The 25,135-nt window shown below is 42.0% G+C and overlaps 1 protein-coding gene across 3 annotated transcripts in view; it reads left to right on the top strand.

The window, feature by feature from the left end:
* Window positions 1-25,135, top strand: part of LOC119655871 (5-hydroxytryptamine receptor-like) — a 225,883-nt gene that overhangs the window by 73,259 nt on the left and 127,489 nt on the right. For all 3 annotated transcript variants that reach the window (XM_038062000.1, XM_038061999.1, XM_038061998.1), the window contains exon 2: window positions 9,306-9,380. The gene's annotated coding sequence lies outside the window, so the exon portion shown is untranslated. The remainder of the gene's footprint in view (window positions 1-9,305; window positions 9,381-25,135) is intronic.

The raw sequence follows: 25,135 nt of genomic DNA, 5'->3' as shown, positions 1-25,135 counted from the left end.
AAATCCGCGGACGGTTGTTGTCAGCCAACAGAGCCTATTTCACCTTATAAAAACTGTTCCGCTCGAAACGTCTCACCATAGGGTCAAAGCTCTTACTGTACAAGACAATGGTCTTACCAGTCCTCATGTATTTCTCGGAGACTTGGGTTCTTAGCAAGAAGAAGTGCGAACCTTTGGCCGCGAGAGAAAAATCCTTCCAAGAATATTTGGCTCCCTACATGAGGATGGACGATTCCGTAGCCTACATTACGATGAAATCTATAGCGATACTATGACCGTCAGATTGTGGATAAAATCCGGCTCAATAGGTTACTGTGGGCGGGTCACTTAATCCGTATGGATGAGGATGATCCCACCCGGAAAGTCTATAAGGGCAATATCTATGGTAGAAAAAGAAGACGAGGCAAACCCTGCCTAAGGTGGAGCGATGGCGTAGGTCAGGACGCCAGGCAACTTTTAGAGATATCGAATTTGTGGACCAAGGCGCAAAACCGGGATGTCTGGAGTTCCTTATTAAGGCAGGCCCAGACCAGATACCGGTTGTTGCGCCGTTGATGATGATGATAAAATTTCGAACAGCGCGAAGGGAGTTAATTATGCTGTGGGCAGTCTTGTTGCAATTATCACTTTCAGTTCCAGAGATAGTACGATCTGTTTTGGAAACAGATACAAGTATTTAAAACAATCTTATTTACATTGTGCAAAAGTACGTATGTATGTATAGGTTACTGTCCAAGACAAGCATCAGCATATTTGCATTTTTTTCCAATCCAACCGTTTAAGGTCTTGTTTCAATGTTCTATGACGGAGGAAATACATGTGCTGGATGATATGTGGAATAAGAATATTAATTTTACCTAAGCAATCAGTTTGCATTGTTACAACTGATAACCTCCCGCCGAGAGCTGTCCCACTTCGCTTGCACGTATGACAGCTGTTCATATTTTTAACATAGGAAATAGTGCTGCCATGGCCTTGTCAATTTGCATCCTTTCCACTAGGAAAGGTTCTAGGACTGGGTATTAAACATATGAGCATCTCAATGGCATCTCCAACTAAGTTCTTGTTACCTCTTGTTCATTGTTATGCGAAGTTCATTTTTATGCGGACTGAATATTCACATCCTTGTACAGTTGATTAGTTTGTAAAGATTGAATTACTATGTATCCTCTGAATATGACTGTTCGTTATATTTTTTTTTGCATTTGAAATAAACTTTATTCAAAAAAGGAAAAGGACCTCAAGACTTCATACTACCATACTCTCATCGGTTGTAGTATTGCGTAAGAGTAAATATGAACGTAAATATTTTATGTAGACCAAGAACATTTAAAGTTTCTGCTTTCAAAACTTTATGCGACACAAAGAAACTCGACTTGACAAAGGATTACAAATCATGGGGGCGTAATGGATTTCCCTTTTGTAACACACTAAAGCCTCCACGCCCCTCAATTTACGAGTACTATAAAAAGGGATGTGTGTACGAGCGTTGCATGCATGATTTATGTGTGGTATGTAGATACACTGAGTAGCGGGATTGGTATTCCACAGTACATGAAATATAAAACCTGCGTTGCCTCTGGAATAAGTAAAAAGAAGGACGCAGCATTCTGACTACAATAGTTTGGCAATAATAATGTGACATTCTTTGTGTACCCATCAAACATTTTTTCCATTTCCTTCAAAATGAACACAGGAATATCTCCCACTCCAGTCTGACTACTGCCCGGCTTGTAATTGAAATACCTTAGACCATGCTTCAGCCCGTTTGCCACGGGACGAGGAAGGTTTCATTGTGATACAAAGTTTCATGTTCACCTCATGACTATTGTCCTGTTCGTCCGTTGGAAATGGAAATATAAGTCTTGTCCAAATTAAGTCTGTCATTTCACATAATGAAATTGTACACGGACTCAAAATGAAAATTTTTGGCAGGACGAATGGCGCACTAGGCCGGCTGGGTTGAATTGAATTTCCTTTGGGAAAACTTTATGTGAACTTTGACATCTCGGTTTGAAACTGACTGACTGGTCATGACGTCTGCATTATGTGTTTACATGCTTTTATTTTGGACTGGGGGAGGCTGTGTTGTACTCTACTTGAAATTAAACTCACAGAACTTCGGAATGGGGGGGCCATTAGGAGAAATTATAGGACATTTTAAAGAATCAATGGAATTGAGAAGACAAAAAGGGCCTTTCTATTCTAGGAAGACGTCAGGAAATGAGAGAAACCCCATCGAGTGGTTTAATTTTGGGTGACCAATTCTTTTCTGAAATATGGCCACATGTACTTTGGCTGGAAATTGAAAGATAGTAGATGTAAGTTATGTAATGATACAGATGGGTGAATGCACTCCTAAGGCCAAACACTGACTGCTAAATATGTTTCTGAAGTTTTCGTGTCTCTACCATTACACGTCTTGATTGATCCAACTGGTCTTCCAAGAGCTCCTTTTTCATTATTCGCTTGTTATTTGAAGGTCGGAATTCCACAAAAGGAAGCACTTGTTGTTCCAAATGTACACGTTTTCTTTCGGTAGTGTCTGATAATGTCCGCCAGACAATTCGTTGAGAGCCTGTATGCATAGCATTGATTTGATTCTTCCTATATTTTTTTATGTCCCCTTAAACTTAGTGTTATCAATGCGCCTTAAATCGTAAGTCATTTCAATAATAATTCTTCTAATGCTTTGGTGTCTGAAAATTTAGAATAACGCGTAATTTCCTAGTGCTAGTTTTCGTGATAACATCATGGTAGTTTCTCAATCTTCTTCTTTTACGGCGCTGCAATCCAATGGCGCATGTTTAAATTTCCGAAAAGGAGCAACGTGTAATCACCATTATCGGCTGAGACTTCCTTTCTGTTTTTGGATATTCCTGGTGGTCTTTTCCTTTCAACCTTGCTGTTTAGTAGGTTCTTGGGGGTCTTGTGCCGTCCATCTGCATGGCCTGCCAACTGGAGCCTTCGAAACTTAATGGACGGCGCCCGTATAACAAATACAACCCACTATTGTATCTCATCTGCCACGTGCTTTGGCATTAGGATTAAGATTCGCCTAAAGACAAGGCCGGGGGGTTACTTTTTTACTTGCGACCTGGTTTATTATCCGCATCCCGCTTCCGTTACACAGGATAAGCCGAGTTAAAGTTTTATACATTATAAACTTGGTTTTCTCTGCACTTTTTAAGGTTTTATTTGCAAAAGGAAACCTTAAACCAGTTCAATGAAGCCTTAAAATCCGTTCAATGTGTGGCTGTCTGCCTGTCTGTCACACGCACTCAAAATGGTTTGAGGTTTCGGCGCTCCAGTGAGGCTTCAACGGTGGCCAGATATTCTGTTCTGGACTTGTTTTAGAGATTTTGCCTAGCAATGAAGAATTTTGTTGAAAAAGAAGTGGACATGGATTCCAGAGGATAGGAACTTTTTCCTAGCAGTAAGTTTATGGCATAATTTTTTGTGGGCTTCAGTGGTGAACTAGAGGGTAAAAGCGCAAGGACTTAGCAGAGGGGTGGACGTAACAAGGAAGGGGTTTCGGTAGAATGGTATAGAAGGTGCTGAGTACTTGGTCGCATGTGAATGGAGAGAAGTGGAAGCCCAGCTGATTATCGCTAGAGCTGAATTCAGGCCTTCGAAATTCGCCTTACAAAAGTTAAACTTGCATCAAACTCAAGAGCAGGTCAGGGGACTGGGAAAAGCAAAGTATGACAAGGGAGTATAATCAGGTTAAAGTCGCCAATGAGTATGAAAGGAGGCAAAAGGAACAAAAAGTTAGGACTACTGATAATTTTTCGAAGAAGCCTTGGTACAAGAACGGGGCTGAGGTGGAAAGTATATAAGGGATATGATAGATATACGTTCCGCGGAATGATTCAGGCGGCGACAGATTTGTAGGAGGAGGAGGAAAAGATGGTTTCGAGAAGGAAAGTGGACTCAATAGCTTTCCTGGCACCTCTGCCGATTGATCTGGCAAGTTCAGCGTAGTCTTTATCATAACGAAGGACATAGTAACGTTCGAGTAGTTCGGAATCTAAAATCGTGTTATCAAACCAGATTTCGGTAATGCAGATGACGTGATGTTGGAATGATTAGTAACATAATGTGGAACTTGAGTGCTTGGTTCTTAGACCCCTTACATTTTGTTAAAAGTCGTCAATTTGGAAAATCATTCAAGGTCGACGAGGCAAACGGGCGGGCCGGAAATTTTCTCAACACTCGAGCCTTCCGGCCAGAAGGAAAATTGGGCGATAGCGTCAAAGCTGCGGGGATATATAATTTTAAAGGAAGCTATTACTTGGTCGGGAGAGCCATTCTTCGTCAGTATCAGAGAGATGATAGAGCTAAATTGGCCTTGCTTCTGACGTAGATGAGAATATCGTCTGAAGTGATGGAATAAGCTAGCGTCGACACGAGTATTTGTTTCGGTGGTGAGGGAACGTTTACCAGGGGGCCGTTGATATAGCGACATCAAATCGGGATGACGGCAGGTGTGGCCTGCGATTCAGTGGTGGTGGGCATCGATTAGGCTGCAGGAAGTACCGCTTCGGCGGGTTAGGGTATGGCACCATTATTGTTAGTCACTGGCAGGTTATCTACAGAACCAAGCAGGGGCGTCTCAGAAACCGAGACTACGCTGGTGTTGAATGAAGCAACAGGTTGAGACGGTAGGTTGTAAGGTTCTGACTGCGTGTTAAGTCGCCCCTAAAGAAGAGTGTGTTGATGCAGCCGTTGAATGGCATTCAAGAGCGGGGTATTGCAGCAAGCGTAACAATGATATGTAAAGGTAATATCCGCTGTTGGAGAGTTAGTTGGAATTCTGTTAATTGTTGCTACTCGGCAGCGCACCTAACTTTCGTGAAGGTTCACTTCACAACCTTTCCCTCTGTTGTTATTGTTACAACTCGAGTTAAATCATTTTTTCCTAGATGAGCCGCCCGATTTCGTCCTAAAGGCTAGTGGATTTATGGAAAGTTGCCGATTAGGTTGTTTATTTTCAATGTTTGTGTTTCGCAGGACCGCTTAGCTTTCTGTTGTAACCGAATTGGAAACTCTATGTTCCATTACCGCCAAAATTGATGTTTAAATTTTTGCACGAATTATCACTATTTTTTCACGTTCTCCATTGAGCCCCATTCGTTTAGTTCGAAAAGATTTACCCCAGTAAGGAAATGCTGAGGCGTTAGACAATCGAGGTCGTTCAGGTCAGCGCTTCTGGGTCCAATGATCGGCTTCGATTTGGGCGTTCAGTAGATACACTCCGGCTTTTTTCGTTAAGTTTGGTATCAAATACTTTATGGTGGCTTCCCAGATCCCCCAAAATAAGGATTTCCCGGGAGGATAATTTTTTCCGGGATGTTAATTGTCCTATGAGTGGGGCTTAAGAATACACTCAAAAACCTTCACCGCTGGTCATAAGAGGGGACTAAAAGGTATAGAAATTTGTTGACTAGCAAGCCAAGAATTTTGATAGTTTACGTCAACAACGCCTGAGATAGACTGACCACAGGCCTACACCTTTTGCAATCGAAAACGGACTACGACTGGTTCCTAGAATGTGCGCACTCTTCGACAATGGTAGCGCGGTTCACGAGAATGCTCGGTGTTTCCAACTCAACTTGGGCCTAAGCGAAGTAAGATTTTGGGAATCTGGAGAGTACCCCTCTCTCTCTTGCTTCACTTGGTAGCAGGCGCGAATCCGGTGTCGTGTCATGTCTCAAGGCTACCGCAAGACACGCTCTATTGACTTGGCGGCCGGTGATGGGGGATTTCGGACTTCAAAATTTCGGATCTGGCTAAGAAGCATCCCAATTGTTAAATGCTATGCACCAGCGAAGACTTCTGACAGTGGAGAAGAATGCTTTCTATGAGCAAATACTCGCATCATAAGATCTGGCTGACTGCGGAATCGTGGAAGCAGATCGATGAACGCAAGGGGTTAAAAGCTTGAAGGGTTGAAAGCTCGATCAACACAGAACGGGTAGGTTTCCGCTACGAATCCTCCTGCATACATTACATCAACATTGAGGTAAAATCTTAAGGGGAAGCCCACCAGGGTTACATGCTGTCGCCAATATTATTTCTTCTTGCTTTCGGTGATATGCTTCATACTGCCTTGTCGGTTGTCGCTATCTTCGTATCTCTATCGCTCCTCTTTTGATCGTGATGACTCTAGTGTAGTTAATTCCGGTTCGTGGGTGGAATATGTTTGCATGGTAGTTGACTCATTAGCTGCAGAGTTCGTCTTGTGTTTAGACTAAAGCTATCATTTACAGCATTTTCTGGACTAGTTGATATCCGTCACATAAAGTGAGATGATGATTGGACCTGATGATCAGATTCACAAAGTGCCCGCGAGATACAATTATCTGGTTTTTTTTCACCCTGAGGATACTATACTTTGCTGAATCCACCCGTCCACTCTTAGCAAGTGTTCCAAATCCAAAACTGGGGCCAGTCTGAGCAGATAACTTGACTTCAGCAATTGATAGCTGTTCTAAAAACGTTTGATGCTTCTGTTTAGCTAACCGAAGACGGGTTTCCTTAGTTCCCTATAAGCGAAGAGGGTGCTGGTGGATTTTCTTGTCCATATTCGGCAGTTAGCAATCGCATATATGAATCTGGTGAAGGACCAGAATCTTTGCGAAACGTCCATCTTGTTTTCATTCTCGATGTCGGCAAAGCATGTACTGCTGGATCGTTTCTTTATATAAGATAGTTTCATTTAATTCCCTTGAGGTATACCTCCCATATGACAGTTTTAACGAACACAACGCACAGTTGTGGCAGACCCACTGGATCAAATAACTTAGAAAATTCTGAGAGAAATTGTTTGTTGTCAAGGTTTCCAAGGTCCAAGCTGCATCTTGAATGAGTCCCTGGCTGGTACTACCGCGATCCCAGCGTTTTTATGTGGATGTCCTCCTGAACAGGTCGGCTGTCTTAACCCGAAACTTAAAGCCTCAGCTTCTTCATCATCAACTTGTGTTTGTTGATATCTTTTTCTTATTTCAGTCCTGAAGCTACTTCTCATACAGGACATATTGAAAAATGAATTGAACTAACTGCTAAAGAAAGTATCTATTTTCTCGTTGCTTTCCTTTGAAGTGGTTGCCTTTCATTGACTTCTATGAGCTTTTGCAAAAATACTTGCTTTCAAAATTCAAATATTTGTCCATATTTCGGATCAATATTCCCCATATTCGAAAGTGCAGTCGTTTTCTTGCATATCTGCTCATCGTAATTATTTGTCTTCTAAATATATTTATCCAGAGATCTATTCCCAATTCAAAGCTAATCTCTATCAGCCCCAAGTCATTGAGATATTCCAATCGACAATTCAAACACAATAGCTGCAGGATACATGCAAACATTCGTGTCCAAGTCACAGGATATTATTTACATGCTTTAATCTATCCATTTCAATTGCTCTGTAGTTTCCATCTGCAATACGATACCAATGAATTCACATGAAATAATCCCTGTCTATTTATTGGAAAACATTTATTGGGATTTTTCATTATTTTATTTGAGCAAAAGGATTTACCTTTTCGATTTTCCGTACATGAAGGAAGGATGCTACACCAAAATCACAGGACGGGAGAGTGACGTCCTGGAATTTAATTTTTTTGCATGCTCCCCATTTCCCATGAAATTGTCATCAAATATGGGTTTACATTCGTATTACTTTTCAGGATTTTATTGATATAATTCTGAGAAATTTCAATTTGATGAGATTTCATTTCTAATAAAATCCAGGCTTTATGCATTAAGACAACATAGGAGAGGGAAGGACGACTTAGGAGATTGGGGTCTGAGTGGAAGTTCTCCTTTTTGTTATTCAAGATTGACATTATTATGTTTCTTAGAAGAATGATGATGACGTACCTCTGGGGATGGTGAACCGTAGCTCTCATAGGAAATCAGGCAATATGTTGAAGAAGAAGAATTTTGTCTCAGTGGTGAATGCCATGGAGTTTGGCAAAACGAAATCCGATATCAAGCAAGCGGAAGACAGGATGCAGACACTATCGTTCTCTAATGTCATAATGATCATTAGGTCTTGCGACAGTCGAAAGAATGTGCAGTTTTGGTCGTATCTAAAATGCGGTTTCATAGAAGTTAAAGTTATTTGAAAGATACAATATTTTCTTTGACGATCTCAATACGTAATGAGCAAAATATCGTAAGGATATTTTTTGGAAGAATTTCTTACTTAGTTGTAAGTTCAGTTCAATTAGCTTTGATTATACTCAGACCCGACTGTGTTTGGAGAAATTGCTAACGAATGCGTTCGAAATGCAATTTTGGCATGCTGCAGAATTCCGTTATATGTGTGAAACACCAAAAAACAAATATTTTTAAAACCATATATCCTAAGATTATTCTCATGTTTTATCGGCCTATCGACTGACTGGGGACTAGTGAGACATTGGCAACCATACTCTCAGTTTCTTGATTTTGGACGGTTGTCCCTATACTTTTCTGGCCTGACTTTTGTCATCTACAGAGTCTTTGTTAGAACAATTCTACTCGCACTAGCACGAGCCAATGCTAGCTTATTCAACCACAATAGATTTTACATGACCAGTAAATTCTGAGAATACTACTATAGTTTGCCAGCGCAACAACCGGTACCCGGCCTAGGCCTGCCTTAATAAGGAACTCCAGACATCCCGGTTTTGCGCCGAGGTCCACCAATTCGATATCCCTAAAATCTGTCTGGCGTCCTGGCCTACGCCATCGCTCCATCTTAGGCAGGGTCTGCTTCGTCTTCTTTTTCTACCATAGATATTGTCCTTATAGACTTTCTGGGTTGGATCATACTCATCCATACGGATTAAGTGATCCGCCCACTGTAACCTATTGAGCCGGATTTTATCCACGATCTGACGATCATGGTATCGCTCATAGATTTCGTCGATATGTAGGCTACGGAATCGTCCATCCTCATGTAGAGGGCCAAAAATTCTTCTGAGGATTCTTCTCTCCAACGCGGTCAGAGTTCGCAATTCTTCTTACTAAGAACCCAAGTCTCCGAGGAATACATGAGGAGAGCTTTGATCCTATGGTGAGACGTTTCGCGCGGAAAAGTTTTTGTAAGCTGAAATAGGTATTGTTGGCTGACAACAACCGCGCGCGGATTTCATCATCGTAGCTGTTATCGGTTGTGTTTTTCGACCCTAGATAGGGGAAATTATCAACGGTCTCGAAGTTCTGTATCTTTATTCTTCCCGTTTGACCATATATATATATATAAATTCAAAACCATAAAGATACTTTAAATCTTATGTTTTTTATTGTTACAGATACGAGTACCTAGACGCTAGTTCCATATTACCCTCAAGGAAATTGTCGAAGTTATAAAGTTATGTACGTATGTGGTAAGTGCATTAATATTTGTGCTTTTATTTCTATTTGCAAATAAAAATGCTCCAAACGCTATTTTTATGAAGTTTTTCGGTATAAACTATGTGAGATTTAAGTGCTGCGGTAATCGCATTTAGTTGTTATACATGTAAATGGTTGACATTTTTCAGAATTTCAAATGTCACTGTTCGCGAAAGGACCGTGGTGGTTATAATTTTGTGAAAATCAGCTTTCTAAGATAACTCTTACTTTAATTCTTAAGTCGGTTATCATCGACTAGAAGGGGCAGGAAGTCGTCAGTTCCAATGTTCTGAACATTTGAAAGTGACGTTATAACGTGAATTGTACACCTAGTTTGGAAGGTCGGCTTAGGCCTGAAGTTAATAGGTGGTTTTTAATATGAATTCATATCCATGGCGTATTATGAATTATATGTAGGGGGCGAACACTCAGGATATAATAATATTGTCAAGGGAAGTCGCACTGCGTCCTAAAAGAACTATTGCGCGCCTTTACTGGTTATAGAATACCTATAAACTCTAGTATATATATGTTTCCTACTTCCAAGCGTTTCAACCTGGTATCTAGTATAACATATTCTCCCAGGTGCCTGAACCTACTCTGCACAAGCCCCGAACACTGTCCAAAGAATATGGAGGTTTCAGCACCCTTCACACAGAATCTACAGACAGCTAGCTTCCTTCAGTGAGTGTTCCCACCGTGATCCAAGATTGGATTGCGCTTCTTGATGAAGTTTAAATAATTTTTCGAACGCTTGGGTTTGAACCTACCCATGAGCATCCCGGACTGTTACATTCCTGATTAGTTCTCCCAGTAAAGTTCCCTCAGCCTTTCCTCTTGATTTTTCGATGCCGTCGCCATGAACCCATTTAGGACTGTACAGAATGGCTCTGTCCCGTATAGCGGCGTTGCTGCTCCTTTCTTGGCCAGATTGTCCGCTGCCTCATTGCCTTTTAACCTAATATGGCTTGGAACCCAAGTATTCAGCCGAGTGTGTTCTCATACCAATTTGTATTCTCATACGGCCTTTGTATTCCCATACCAATTTAACATTTACCTAATGCCTTAATAGCTGCTTGGTTCTCGGTTGGAACAGCAATGTTCTGTCCCTGTAGTTCCTTTCGAGGTTGAAGAAAGCATATCTGTCTATGGTTTATATTTCCGCCTGAGATATGCTTGCATCCTTACCCGTTAGTTTTAAGTACGCTTACCTTGGACCAATGACCCCAGCGCCTGTTCCCCGTGCCGTAAGACATCTGTCAATGCGCCAGGCAATCAGTTGCTAGTTTAAGTCGTATGTTAATATCATGCTCCCCCAGCTGTTAGTCCCTTCGTTCAAACTTCGATGTGGAACCTCGTTGTCATGTTATCTGCTGGTATCTATAATTCGGAATGCCGCCTAGAAAGAATATCAATTTTCCTCTTATTTACACATCCACAGTTGGGCAGATTTTCACTGCCCCCTTGATACGCACGCAAGGTTGTCTTTGAGGTTGCTGTAACTCTTTGGCTGTTGTGATAAGTTTCGTTATATCTGCCCCATAGGTAATCATTCGTATTACTATTGTAGTGCATACTCAGTGGAATATTTTTAGGATGCATCCCCATTTTCGCCCTGCTATGGACCTGCAAATCATCAGAGCCCTAGTGGCTTTCTGACATATGTGTTCCAAAGTAGTTTTTGGCCTATAGTGATTCCTAAATATTTGACTTCTGTTACTAGTTTCACCCCCATCCCATGTAGCCTAATGACGCTTAAGAGATCAACCTTTCGTTTCTTAGTGAATGATACTATGTTGGCCTTGGCTGAGTTGATGCGCAGCCCCGCCTTTCTGCACCAGTTACCAGTGATTTGCAGTCTGGTTGGAATTCTGTCACATAGGATATCATAGGATATCCTCACCCCCCAAACACTATATTATCTCTCGTAGGAGTTCATCAACTACCATGCTCCACATTAATGGTGATAATACCCCACCTTGTGGACAACCTTGAGTAATGTTACTGGCAATAGAACTCGTAGCTATCGGTATTTCTATTTGCCCACTCTCTAGCATTCTGCCCATCCCGAAAGCCACTGTTTCCCACTTTCTTGCATATTAAAGCATCTCGTATCTCTGCGATGTGTTATTGAACTCTCGTTCGATGTCCAAAAATGAACATAGTGCTATTTCTTTTATTTCTATGACATCCCTTAATACATCCGTTAGCTGATACAGGGTAGTTTCGGTTGATCGTCCTGCTTGGTAAGCGTACTGACACGAATGTTGGGGGTTACCCATTTTTTTTTTTTTTTTTTTTTTTTTTTTTGGGAGTAGGGTAGGTGAATGCGTTTACGCACAGAGTGTTGGACTCCCGCAACAGCACGCTGGTGGACTACCAACTACCCATTAGAACGTTAGTTCAAACACAGTCGACTACAATCTTCTCCACATCTTCAAGTACGAACAATGTCAGGTTGATTACTCTGAAAGAAAGGAGCCTTTTTAGCCGCTTTCAGAAAGAAGAAAACTCTTGCCAGTTTTATATACTCCAGGACTATGCTACCCCGTACCACTCACTCTTAAAAGAGATCCTAGGAGTATTTAAAGGTCTCTCTAGAGTAGTGCAATGGAAATGCCATCTACTCCGGGTAATTTCAGCGGTTTAAAGATTTTTATTGCCCATCTTACTGTAGCTTCCGAGCATACCTGTTTCGCTAGTTTCCAGTTCTCCTTTCTTCCCCTTCTTTTAGTTGTTGGGGTGTCAGACAGAATGTTATCGCATTCCGCCTTGGGGTAGGACTCCGGGAGATAGGTTTGGAGAAGTGGATGTACCCTGTCCTCCCCATTGGCAGTAAACGTGCCATCTTCCTTCTTAAGACAGACAGAAGATATTGCCTTTTCTTTGGCTTTAACTTTATATAGCCTGGACGCTTCTGCGGTTTGTTCTATCCTTTCACAGAATTCCCTGAAGCTGTTTACGTCGTCAGCGGTCTTTTATAGGTCTGTCAGTCCCGGATTTTTTTTTGCCCTGTTGAAGAATTTCGCACCTCCTTTCCGGCAAAGTTCTGTTTCACCAAAGTATGTTCCTTGATGAGTTGACTATCTTGGCCGGACAGCTGGCCTCATATGCGTCAATGACGACCTTGTTGAGGCCTTTCACCACTGTTTCAAGCTCTATTTCACTCCTGATGTCATCGCTCACCTGTAGATGGGCCATGTTGTCACTCATGCGTATTGTGTAGGAGTCCCAACCTGCTCTCCTGTGATTCCTTATTATTCTATCTACTCTCGAGTTGCCTTCAATGTCGAATCTGATTATTCTGTGATCCGATATAGAAGGCTCATCGAAGCCGGTCATCACAGTGTTCTCCGGAATTATGTCTAGTACCTCTTGTCTGGTGGTCACGAATGTTGGAGTGTTCCCAACGTTATGAATTTTTAATTTGTTATTGAAGATGAATTGCAGAAGGCCTCTCCGATTAACATTGCTGCTTCTAGATATCTGCTATCCAATTGGTAAAAAGATTATCTTTTCGAATATTATGGCTGAACATATCAACTATGCCAATCAGACTTCTAAGACGCTAATTAGTATTGGCATACTACTTGATATCCTCTAGGAACCCGCTTGTTAAATGCAAGCGGCAATGGACTATATTAAACAGTGAAACCATATCTATCCATACAGCAGTTATGGAAGATAATTCTAAAATTTCAGCAGCAACTGGTGGAAACTCCACTCCAAGCGGGTTCATATGCTGTTGCTGGAACAGATTTGAATGGTACGCGGCTACCGTTTTTGTCGCAAGCTTGTTTTCTGCCGCCAATGAAATGGCATATATCTACGCCTGGATAAGGTCTTTATTTTTCCGGGTCGGGCCAGCTGCATAATCGAATTTCATGAGAACACCTCTGCGCCCAATTCATCTTCCATGACTAACCCTCCGGTGAAGGTTATTAGCTCTAGGATTACGACAGAGTATGTCGTTTCAAAGAAGAATTTGGAGACCGTATAATCGGTAGATATCAGTGCGTCGTCGACTACTTTCTGTTTCGGCTCCAAGTGAATGTGCGTAGATTTAGTGTAGCTTCGAATACAGTGGTCGGCGTACTACTTGTTGCTCCAATAATACTTGGACAACCAAACCACTGAATCTGTGTTAGCAGCTTCCTGCTGTTAGTTCAGACTCGGCCACCACCTGACGTTCCCAGTAAACATCACTAGTCCAGCTTTCTTTGCATTCATCGTGAGTCCATTACAGTGGCACAAACTGTCGATTACATTCAGAGTTGCATTCCAACCGTCAGATTATGAGCCCGCAAACTTGCCGATAGTTACTGCGGCTAGATCGTCCACAAATGCCTGTGCGAAAATCTTTGTGTCTTCGAGGAGCCATAGCACGGTGTCCATAACTAAGAGCCATAACAGAGTGGGCAACGCCTACGGCATCCTACTTTAATAGGCTTCTTCTGATCAACATGTCGGTTTTCCTGCACTCTAGCATGTAGAGAATATAACTGATTAACTGCAGATCGATTTCTTGCGGCGTCGCAAATTACCGCGAATGAGGCATATATGAATGCTTCGATGTCCATAGATGTGCCTTAGGCGTATCACCTTTTCAAATTTTGCCGTGAGCTCCTGGGATGCAATCTACGTAGATTTACCTTTCCGGTAGGCATGTTGCCTACAGTAAATCTACGGATATATGTATCCTTTGCGTAGCACATTGGAGGCAAAAACCACCGACTGCATTGTCGGTGTTGAAACACCTCCATCGACGCAATGAGGCCGGCGGGTTGCATTTCCACTTGCTTCTTGTTCCGACCGTGGTCGAATGATTGTTGATTGTGAAAACAGTTTTGTCTTCTTTCATTTTTTATTCCATCGAAATCTGTTTTCTTAAAATATTTTCCTAGTCGGCTCCAGCACTCGTCATTCTCGAGATCATCTAATGATAGCAGTACGGAAAGCGCCTTTGAATTTCATTTAGCTCACGGTGCGCTTCTTGTCGATTCACAGTGGATACAGGCTAACCTCTTGTACCATTTGAGACCTTAAAGTGCTTTTCACTCGCCGACAAGAAGGAGTGACTGCAAAAGTGCTAAACCCCAATGAACTCACTTTCCAGTTCTTTTAGACTGGTCAGTTGGAAACTTTTTGCGCCCATGTAGGTGCGTTTTTCTGGTTTGGGTATAATTATCATGGTCACATTATGCCAGGTAATTGTAATATAAGGCAAATGTAGCAGCACATGTGAGGCGCGAACTTAGGCACCATTATGTATTCGCCTTAGCCGCCATTGAGGCCGCAGAAAAAGCTGACGGACTGGGATGACAAATGTCAACGATGACATTTCTAAACTTTCTCATGAACACTTTAGTTCTGTTCTCCGAGCCACCAAAGTGATAATAGTAATGTACATTAAACTAATTTGTAGTGATTTAATTTTAAGTATAAATTTCAAATAAATAGAAATGAGTCTTAGTTTCGCGTCATAGTTCATCATTGTTCTAGTAAACAACAACAAGTCGTCCATATCCATGATATATTCTCAAACGGTCATGAAAGAAACTTCCTGAAATTGAACTTCATGCAACTCCACTCAGGAAGGGAGATCGGGATCCTCGGAGCACCGTGGAAAACCTTACTTCAGCAATTAAATAATTAGGAATGCAGGACAACTTAGAGACAGGAGCATATTAAACTTCATATGGGGAAAACGGCTTCTTCAAACAAGCACGGTATATATCCCAGACGTGAAGAGTCAAATGCCGATTTCAATTGTTCCATACTACTTTACATGCGAGAGCCCAATCTTACGGTTGAGGACTGTATGAACCTGTCTACCTTGAGGTCGAATTCTGTGCACTTATCGCTCTGCTAAAGCAAATAACTCAGCTACTGAGTACGTTCATTGACTAGGATTCGCTTCAGCTTTGGGGTTCCTAAAGGGAGGTAGTTATTTTGCGAAAGAGTCTCCATGATGATCGTTTAGTCGACCTTATTCTTTTCTTTAGAACTTTCTGAGCTCTTGGCGTTCTCCTATATTTTGCCGAATCCGAGTTCCACAATGGTATTTTACCCTTCTCTTGTGCTAGTTGTGATCATCTGGGGTGTTTTCTCAATTCCAGCAATGGATTTGATGCGCCCCCCAGGGATCGTAACTCGGACGCTCAGTTCTATTTTGTACGTTGCCCAATCTGTTTTACGTAGATTCTGAAATGTAGTGGTTGGAGGCCATGCCTATTAGGAATATAATATAATGATAATCTCCACTCTCCGACCAAGACGCAATGTCTAGGGATACCACCGTGATGTTGAACTATTCCCATGCCTTTACTTTTGCCATATTTGTTAGCTCTGATAAATGTTCCACTGGGAACTTCGCTTACGTCATAAGGAAAAGCAGAGTACCATAGAATCTTCTTATTTAACTGTTGACTTGTTTGTGGTCAGTTTAGCTATTGTGGTGTCGTCATCACATAGGTCGGTATCCAAGATTGCTTGGAGGTCTTTTTTAATCACCATTGCGGAGGTCTATCACTTCCGTTGACTTACAGCAATTCGGCATATCGGAATTTTAATCCCTTGACATTGCCATCGACAACCCATGGTTTTTGTATTTGGTAGATAGATGTCTTGCAGCTATTCAGCCGACAACTGATAAGTGTAGTGGCTGCCTTACAATGTTGCTTATTTATTTGAGAAATGTGGCACCTCATCTACGATTCAGATGAAGATGCCGTGGGCTGTACAACCCCTCCAATGGTTTTAAGAGCCGTCACCAATAATGTGATGGTCAGAAGCGCGTAGTAGAGCCGGCAGCCTACTTGTTGTCGAAATTTTCTAATATCGGGTTCAGGAACGCCGATAGTGAGGAAATTTCTCTTTTCTTTGGTTTGTTAACAGTATCCAGGTGGAGATGTTATTCTGGACACCAAGTTGTTCCAGGGCCTCAGCACCATTGCGTTCCTTTTCCAGAAACCAGATAAAGCAGTTTCAGACAATGGAAGCTTGGAAACTCTCTTCAGAGTCAGTTGGGCACACTCTTACACATCGTTGAAGAAGGAATAGTGCTATCTGAGTCTCATTCATGCTTTCGCCGGGAAAGTTTGTGCGTAACATTTCGCGATATATACCTACTAACTTAAACCGTTCCTTAGTCCCTGGCGAGGATGTAGTCCTTACAGCGAGGAGGAGTTTCCTTCCAAGCTGTTCGCTCTGCTCGGTATCGAAGCTGGATAGTTTGATGTAGTCATACAAGACCCACCCATCGGCTTCGATAATCTGAAGAAGACTTGGTCCTCTTTGCAGTTAGGATTGTCAGAAGAGCGCTTAGGCGTTCGTTTGAGCTTAGCCGCAGATGCCGCGCACGATCCTTTCCCTTCAATACTAACACAAACAGTGGGCTGTGGCTCGTAGGCGTTTTGCCCGAAAGCGGTTTGCTCAGAAGTGGTTGACCTGAAGGCGAACCACCTAACTACTAGCCACTTTGACGTCGTGCTGCCCATTAGGAGAACCCGACCTAGTCACCGAGTCAGATTACTTCGACCGGTCATCCGTAGGGAACACTAAACTTTTCGTTCTCCTGCCTGACTGGTCTGATAATACCATAGCAGCAAAAGACTACAAAGTTCAGATCTTGCTTGGATCTGAGTCTTGTTTTTGAACCTTTTGTAACATTTCTGCAATTAACTTCGGATTAGATAAAATATTCATTTTAAAAGTCAAAAATTCATTTTTCTTTTATTTAATTAATTAATTTTATTTAATGGGAGATAAAGTCTGTTTTTTTCCCGTAAAATGTCCTTGTTTATCCAAAAAGCTGGACGTGATAGCAGAATTGACTGCAAAAATTAATAATTCTGAGCAACTTCAAAGGTAAATGAAGCACTTCCTAAATATAAACCGTTTTCCATTCGGCGGAAGTCTATTCTGTGCGGATGAAATGGTTGGTCACTGATATAGACGGATACAAATTGCACCCTTTTATAAAGAGGAAATCACATCAGCCATTATTAAGCTGAAAGAGACAAGAGCATGAGGTGACCTGCAGCAAAATGATTCCGTGGTTTCCTGTAGCTCATCTGTGTTCTTCTGTTTCCGAATTATTGGGACCTGAAACATTTTGCAAGCGGTGGAATAAAGGGATGGTCATAAAGGGAAGGAAAAATGCTTTACGGTGAGAATTATTACTGTATTGATAATATCTGAAGTAATTTTCGAATGTATGAAGTATGGTTAACAGAAGGGAGGCTTGTTTTCTGGCACCGTTGCCCTGATCATATTAATAATTTGCGAATTGTAGTCTTTGACTACCACAATTTATTTCCAAATCCTTTTTGTTAATTTTGGGAAATCTTCCAATAGTAAGCTGTATCTAAAGAAATGTGTCCAGGTCGCTCACAAACCTATTATCCAAGTACAGTTAGTGGGACTAGACTCAAGGTTAGCGAGATACAGAACCAACCCCGTTTATTGCAAGTTAACTGGTAGGAACGAGGCCATAAACCAATGATGGCTCATGAGACGGTTGTTAGCAATATCATCCATTTTGGGAAGTAGATTGCCTTGTGCTGAATAATAGGTAACAGGGAATTCACTGCTCTGGGAATATGGAGAATAGTTTAAGGATATAGCAGGAGACCTAGAAAGAATCTAAGCTTCTGAAGTAGTATTTCATGGTCCGATATGATTTGAAATCAGCATGAATCATTGAATGTTTCTAGGATTTTTTCTTCTTTTTCTATCAAATTTTCAAAGCCTATCTGATATCTGATATCTTTCGAAATCCTTGTTGATCCATCTGTATTATTACTTCTAAAAGTTTACCTGGAATTCCTTTTTGGTTCATTTAATAGCTACCGAAAAGCATACATCGATGCCGCGTGTTTTCTTAGGGCAGATACATTAAAAGACATATTTGATCAACATTGCGGGTAGAAGTTAAATTAATAGCACGCCTCGATGTTTGCTGAGCATATCCCCCAAACCCGCACCGATAATGAAGCCCCGAACGATAACCATTCAATTTATTTAATAACCACAATATCTTGCCATCTATGACCCAACAGATAGAATCCTCAATCTAATCTTAATAACCGTAATTACTCGTCTCTAGGGCTTTATTTGATAATAACCTTAACAGCCGACCGGCTACGTTTCACCCTCTCCCTAGATGTAAGAGTACCTGGGTGTAGACGATAGCGAAATTGCAAATTAGTACTGGTAATTAATATCTGCCAAGAGAGTAAGGGTAACCGTTATTGTCATGTGGTATTTCGCCTCACCCATGTGGAGTGCCCTCTATGAAATTTAATTTTCCCACCCTTATGCTATTCTTGTTGGTTATTACGGGAGAATGGAGCTCGCTGCAGGTTCCCACAGTTCCACCTTAATCCCTATTGTTCCGAACAATATATTCTATATCTAATTTCATCTTCTTTCATGATCCATCCTAGTCACGGAGCTTTTTATATAAACATTAAAGTCCTGGCAGACGGGGAGCGGCCATTTATAAAATGCAGATGAAAGTGATGAATATGATACGATAAAACAAAGATACGCGAAGGAACGACGTAAAGTTGAGGGTTGAGGCGGTGACTGTTGATTGGATTAGTCCGCATTGGATTTTGGACAAATTAATCCTGAAGTTTGAATGACTTTGTGCCTGCTTGGTAATTTTAGGTTGCGAATGATAATAATGAGGAATCGGGAGGTGTCGTGACGTAGGATTATAGTATTTTCACCTTTTTTCTTTATTTGTGGGCTCTTTTGTTGAATTCAGGTGTATCAAAGACTCCCCGGAGTTGACTGATACATATCAATTTAGTGGCCGCAGATATACATCGCGTTAGGAGAGATAAGTAGACTAGAAGCGGGGATGCGTGCGGGTTTGTAAAATTGGAATTGGGAGTAGTTACCCGTGTAGGAGACTACTCTTCCTTGGGAATCAAAAACTCGGTTTTGGGATTGCAGTGTAACAACAATTGAGTAAACAGAAGAAGAGTCAACGGTCTCGATTTGCATACCTTGAGTAATTAGTTGGTTAGGATGAGATTAACTCTTGGTGAGGAATTCCAGGACATAACGAGCTAGGACGGCGGGTAGTTTGACAGGAGACGTGGTGTCGAGCAGTGCATCGGAGTCATTCGATTGGGATGGGCACATGTTCTACTTGAAAATAAAGCCGAAGTGAGGAGGGGCTAGATAAGCAGTTCGCAACAAAGAAGGTTAACCTTCTGAAGCGTGGGAATGTTGTATTTGAGGGATCTCAAAGCACCGGTTGCACGGCTCAGTACCTTGCTGATATGAGGTATATGGATAGAAGAGAGTTCATGATCACCCTGCGGTAAGTAGTTTCTTTGACGATTGGGATGTAAGTGTCGTGTATTTCCTATACCAAGATTTCGTATCATCTTCGTATTCGAAATTCGCTGGACTCCCCATCTACACACCAAAAGTCTATCAGAGCATTGCAAGCTAGTAGATGTGCTGCTTCCCCTGATGTTGTCCAATAAGCACTGCATACCTGGAGTGCACTTAGTCGATAAGCCATTCCCAGTTTTCTACAATCTAATTTGTTTTCCAGAACAGTTGTTCAAGATGGAACTGAGAGTAGAGTAACACGGAACTAACTGTCCTTGAAAGGAAAAGGCGTCAACTTTGTCTTGCCCCGCCAATGTTCGGTAGTATCCTGGAGATCGTTACAACGACGGAAGATGCTTTAGTTAATTCACACTTATGTTTTTTGGAGTTGAGTCTTCTTTCAATCATTACCCTCGAGAATTAGGTAAATGAGTAAATTGCTTGTTTGCCAACTTTAATTTTCATGGTTATATCCATTCGTTTCTTCTACTGTTTTATGTTTAGTAAGTGATAGGAGGGAATTCTTCAACCAGGAGTCGATCACCTATCATCATTTGCGTAGGTCTTGATCTTGTCTAGGCGTTTTACAACTACTGTTATCCCGATGTCCTCTTCGAAGCCTATGGTCGCCAAGTTGCTAGGAAAGCGTAGCGTCAACACTTCATCATATGTAACTAGCCAGAGTAAAGGACCTAGGACACCACCTTGAAGCACCCCGTAATTTGTCGAGAATATTTTAGTCCATCATCCGAATCGCAGTAAAGCCTTCTCCCTAGAGGAAATTCTGGAACAATGCGTACATTGTATTTCGGGGTCTGTTACCTCTGTCTCTGGATGAATTTTTCTTATTTTGCAATCGAGGGTCACTACTGTGTAGCATTTTCTTTCTTTTATTTTACCCTGAGTCAAGCCAGCTACCATGCTGAATGCGTTAACAATTAATTTCGCCTTGCGAAATCCGAATTGTTTGCAATTGCGACTAATTTGGATAATCATACCTGGAGCTGTCCTTCAAGCTGTTTTCAGGGCAATATTAGGGATTCTATTCAGCCCTGGGGTCTTATTTGCAATGAATTTCTTTCTTGCCTCTAAAACTTACTCATCTACCACATCAGGAACTTGGTTGGGGTTTGTTTGCACTACAGCAAGAGTCCACATCTTCTGCGGACAAACTGTTCACTGTATTCTGCAACAGGCTGGGTCAGTAATACGGGGGAAGGGGTGTGAGGGTATTGGAAGCGGTTGCTTTTATTGATGGCACCACCGATCTATATTCGCCACTCCAAGAATCAGAGTCAGCTTCGGTACACATTTACTTGAAATTCCAACCCACCTCTCCCCCTTGAAAATATGTTGACACCCCACAATTGACAGGGACCCCTTTTAAGCGCGAGAATGTCCCCAGCAATAGTCGTACTCTTCCGTTGGTTTCTCTGCTTCCCCAACCTTCTGCTTGAAGTCACAGGTTAGCATTTGGGATTAAAGCGGTTTACATTCAAGGATAGTTACTGAAGCACTGACGAGAATTGCTCTAACGTGAGGCTCGGTGCTGCGTAACAGCTGTTGATATAAATTCTCCTATCTTGGCTTCTGGACGTTTTTTCGCATTTTCCATAGCTTGGCTTCCGCAGCTTCTTATCGCAGATTAGGCCGAGAAATTTACCTCTTTCTCTGATAATTTCTTGCTAGTGACGACACAGTTTAGGAAGGTCTCCCCTTTGATAGTGGCCTCATTTATATTGTTCTTGAATTGTTCACGGGTCTTGCAATTTTTTGTTGGATGGCTCCCTTCTTTTCCATACTGACAAGCTCTATTTGCCTTAGATGTTGCCCTTATAGCCTTTCCGAGCTGGATCATCCTCATCCATACGGATAATGTGACCCGCCCAACGCAAATTGTTGAGCCGGATTTTATCCACAACTAGACGGTCGTGTTACCGCTCATAGATTTCGTCGTTATGCAGATTACGAAATCGACCATCCTTATGTAGGGAGCCAAAAATTCTTCGGAAGATTGTTCTCTCTAACCCGGCGAAGAGTTCGCGAATTTTCTTGTTAAGATCCCAGGTCTCCGAGGAATACATGAGGACTGGGAAGATCATTGACTTGTACAGTAAGAGCTTTGACCCTGAGAGACGTTTCGAGCTAAACAGCTTTTGCAAACTGAAATAGGGTCTGTTGCCAACCAGCATATGCGAATTACATCGTCAGAGCTGTTATCGATTGTGATTTTCGACCCTAGATAGGAGGAATTTTCAGCGGTATCAAAGTTATAGTCTCCTATGTTTTTGCTTTCGTTTGACTAGTGCGCTTTGATGTTGTTCGTTCTTTCGGTTTTTGGCGCTGAAGTTTTACCATGTACTTCGGCTTTCCTCCATTAATTTGCAACCCAAGATCTCGCGCCGCCTGCTCGGCTTGGATGAAGGTAGACTGTATATCTCGGGTTGTTCTTCCCATGATGTCAACATCGTCGTCGATGGTGCCTTCTGCATAACATCTGCATCGCTTGCCGGAAAGAGAAAATCTGATCTGTTGCTGATTTGCCTGGAGTGAAGCATCTTTAATATGAGTCAATGATGTTCCGGGCGTATGGGGCTCTCTGGCTTAGCAAGACAGCGGAGAGTATCTTATAGATGGTACTCAGCAACGTGATACCTCGATAATTGCTGCATTGCGTTATATCGCCCTTTTTATGTATGAGACAGATAATGCCTCTTTGCCAGTCGTCGGGCATTGATTCGCTGTCCGACACCTTGAGCACAAGTTGATGTAATGAACCACTTGCCGTAATTGGTTACCTCTATATTTAACCGATTCGGCTGTAATTCCATCAGCTCCTGGCAACTTACGATTTTTAGGTCGATGAATTGCATGGACTGTTTCTTCTATACTTGTTGGTGGCAGTATTTGTCCGTCAGCTTCAGTTGGCGGGACCTCCAACTCGCCAATATTTAGATTGTTGAGCAATTCATCAAAATACTCAACCAATCGCTCCAATATGCCCATTCTGTCGGAAATCAGATTTCCCTCTTTGTCTCGGCAGGATGAGCATCGCGGTGTGTAAGGCTTCATCCTGCTGACTCGTTGGTAGAACTTGCGCACCTGGTTCAGTTGCTCCCTCTTCTTTTCGAGTTCACAGACCTGTTGGTTCTCTCAGGTTTTCTTTTTCTGTCTGTAGAGTCGCTTTTTCGCTCGCCGGGTGTTCGTGATAATTCTCTGCGCGATGCTGCATCCTTCGAGAATGCAACATTACTCGGTAAGCAGCATTCTTCTGGTCTATTAGCTTAAATTCATCATCGAACCAGCCGTTCCGGCTCCTTTTGGGGTTGGGGCCAAGGATGTTTGCGGTTGGTTGGTTGCGAAGACTATCTGTTGATGATTCATCTCCAGGAAATGTGTCACATGCGTTTATTGCGGAATCTATTTCCCTCTTATAGGTGTTACTGGGGGCTGTGTTGTACTGGCTTGAGTATTTACTCTCACCTGATTGTTAGAGGGGATTGTAGGCGGTGTTGTAACTCGACCTCGGAGCACCATGCCAAAGTAATAGTGATAGTGTATATTCGCTCCGTTTATGATCTGACATTACAACATTCGATCTGTACATAGAGCGCACGTTGCATGAGAAAATCCGCAAATCGACATTCCGTTTTCGTTGCCGGGTTCGTCGTTGTAAAATCCATCCTGTCGAGGACTAGTTCCGTGGCTTCTAAACTTCGATTTTTTGTGTTGGGTTGTTTGCCCTACTCAACCTCGAACCTGGAGGACTAGTTAGTACAATTTGTCCTGTTTTTAGACGCGGATGACTCATCTTCATCCTGCTCCGTCCAACGTTTTTCATGAAGAAAGGACTCCCAGCGATCGCCACGTGGAGATGGAGATAGCGTTTGTTAGTACAGATGTTTTTGTTGGTTCAGCAGGTGTTTCCTAGGTTTTATGCTTCATCGTGGGGGGTTTCATGCTCCGCCCTGGAGCCTGTGCTACTCTTTGACCATATATCTCTTTGGTGGTATCTCCGGATTAATTCCTCAAACAGAAATCAGATTCTACAAAGACTAACAGGCTCAAGAAGGAGAGGGTGTTTGTTAGTGGACTGCCGAGAATGTAAATAAGTTTACAAAGAATCAGCCAAGGGTTTGTGTGCAATAGTATCATTAGGGTACTCAGGGGGCACACATATCAATTAATTATCGAATTTGGAAAGTGGACAACGTTTTATGAGCAAATACAAACTTTTGTCGTTTTAGGTAAAAGTAGTTATTTCTAAAGAATTAGGTCACTTGATATGTGGGAAGAACCACCCGAGACGTACGTATGGGTCACTTAATCCATATGGATGAGGATGATCCAGCCCGAAAAGTCTATAAGGGCAATATCTATGGTAGAAAAAGAAGACGAGGCAGACCCTGCCTAAGATGGAGCGATGGCGTAGGCCAGGACGCCAAACAGCTTTTAGGGATATCGAATTGCTGAATCTCGGCGCAAAACCGGGATGCCTGGAGTTCCTTATTAAGGCAGGCCTAGACCGGAATGCGGTTGTTGCGCCGTTGATGATGATGATATGTGATATGTGAAACACTTAATTCGTTACACATGGCGAAAGGCAAGCCGGAACATCGGACGAATGGGACACCACAAAATTTATTGAATAATTTATCAATATGAGAAGTGTAAAAAAGTATGGAAAAAAACAGGCGAGTCCAATACAAGGATATGTCTGTATTTAACCGAACCAAAGTATCTACTCCCATATTCACACTTGTTGATAAAAATTAAAATTTGTTGTAGCAAGTTTGCTGTTTGTTTGCTCCATCGTTTGAAAAACTCAACTTGGCAGGCTTCCTTGCTTAACTTTACTAGTGTATTGTGGTATAATAATGAAATAATTAACGTGTTATTCGTCTGAGGACACATTCAGTTAGTATCAAGTGGTCCGAACCTCATTAGTCTGTCGAGAAAAATTAGCATTAGCTTCGATTAGCTTTTTTCGAAGATATAGACAGAGGAAACAGGACAACGCTGCTGTAAAGTATCTCTTGGTGGCTGTTATGGAACTAGCGCCTAGACCGGTTGGTTCTAAATGTCCTTTTTCATATGCATAACTTACTGAGGGATGTAGTGGCTAAGGTCACATGTTCCGAAATTGTTGAAAATGAGTCAAGCATAGTCCATTGTAATTCGCATCGAATGGTATAAAAACTTTTTTCGTACGATTCTCTCTTCAGAGTGAAATTGGCCTTAGTCTACTTTAGATTCATCAGTGACATCTGTTGGGAATATATTTTTTTCTGGGAAAAAAGACTTTTGGATCATATAACTTCTGGAAATAGACCCCTCAATTGTCCCCGCTGCAGAAAAGGAAACCTTAACTGAAATGTTGCTTGGCAAACAC

This window comes from Hermetia illucens, chromosome 4 (genome assembly GCF_905115235.1).
Source record: "Hermetia illucens chromosome 4, iHerIll2.2.curated.20191125, whole genome shotgun sequence".
NCBI classification, from domain to species: domain Eukaryota; kingdom Metazoa; phylum Arthropoda; class Insecta; order Diptera; family Stratiomyidae; genus Hermetia; species Hermetia illucens.
This window is presented reverse-complemented; position numbering and strand designations above follow the sequence as displayed.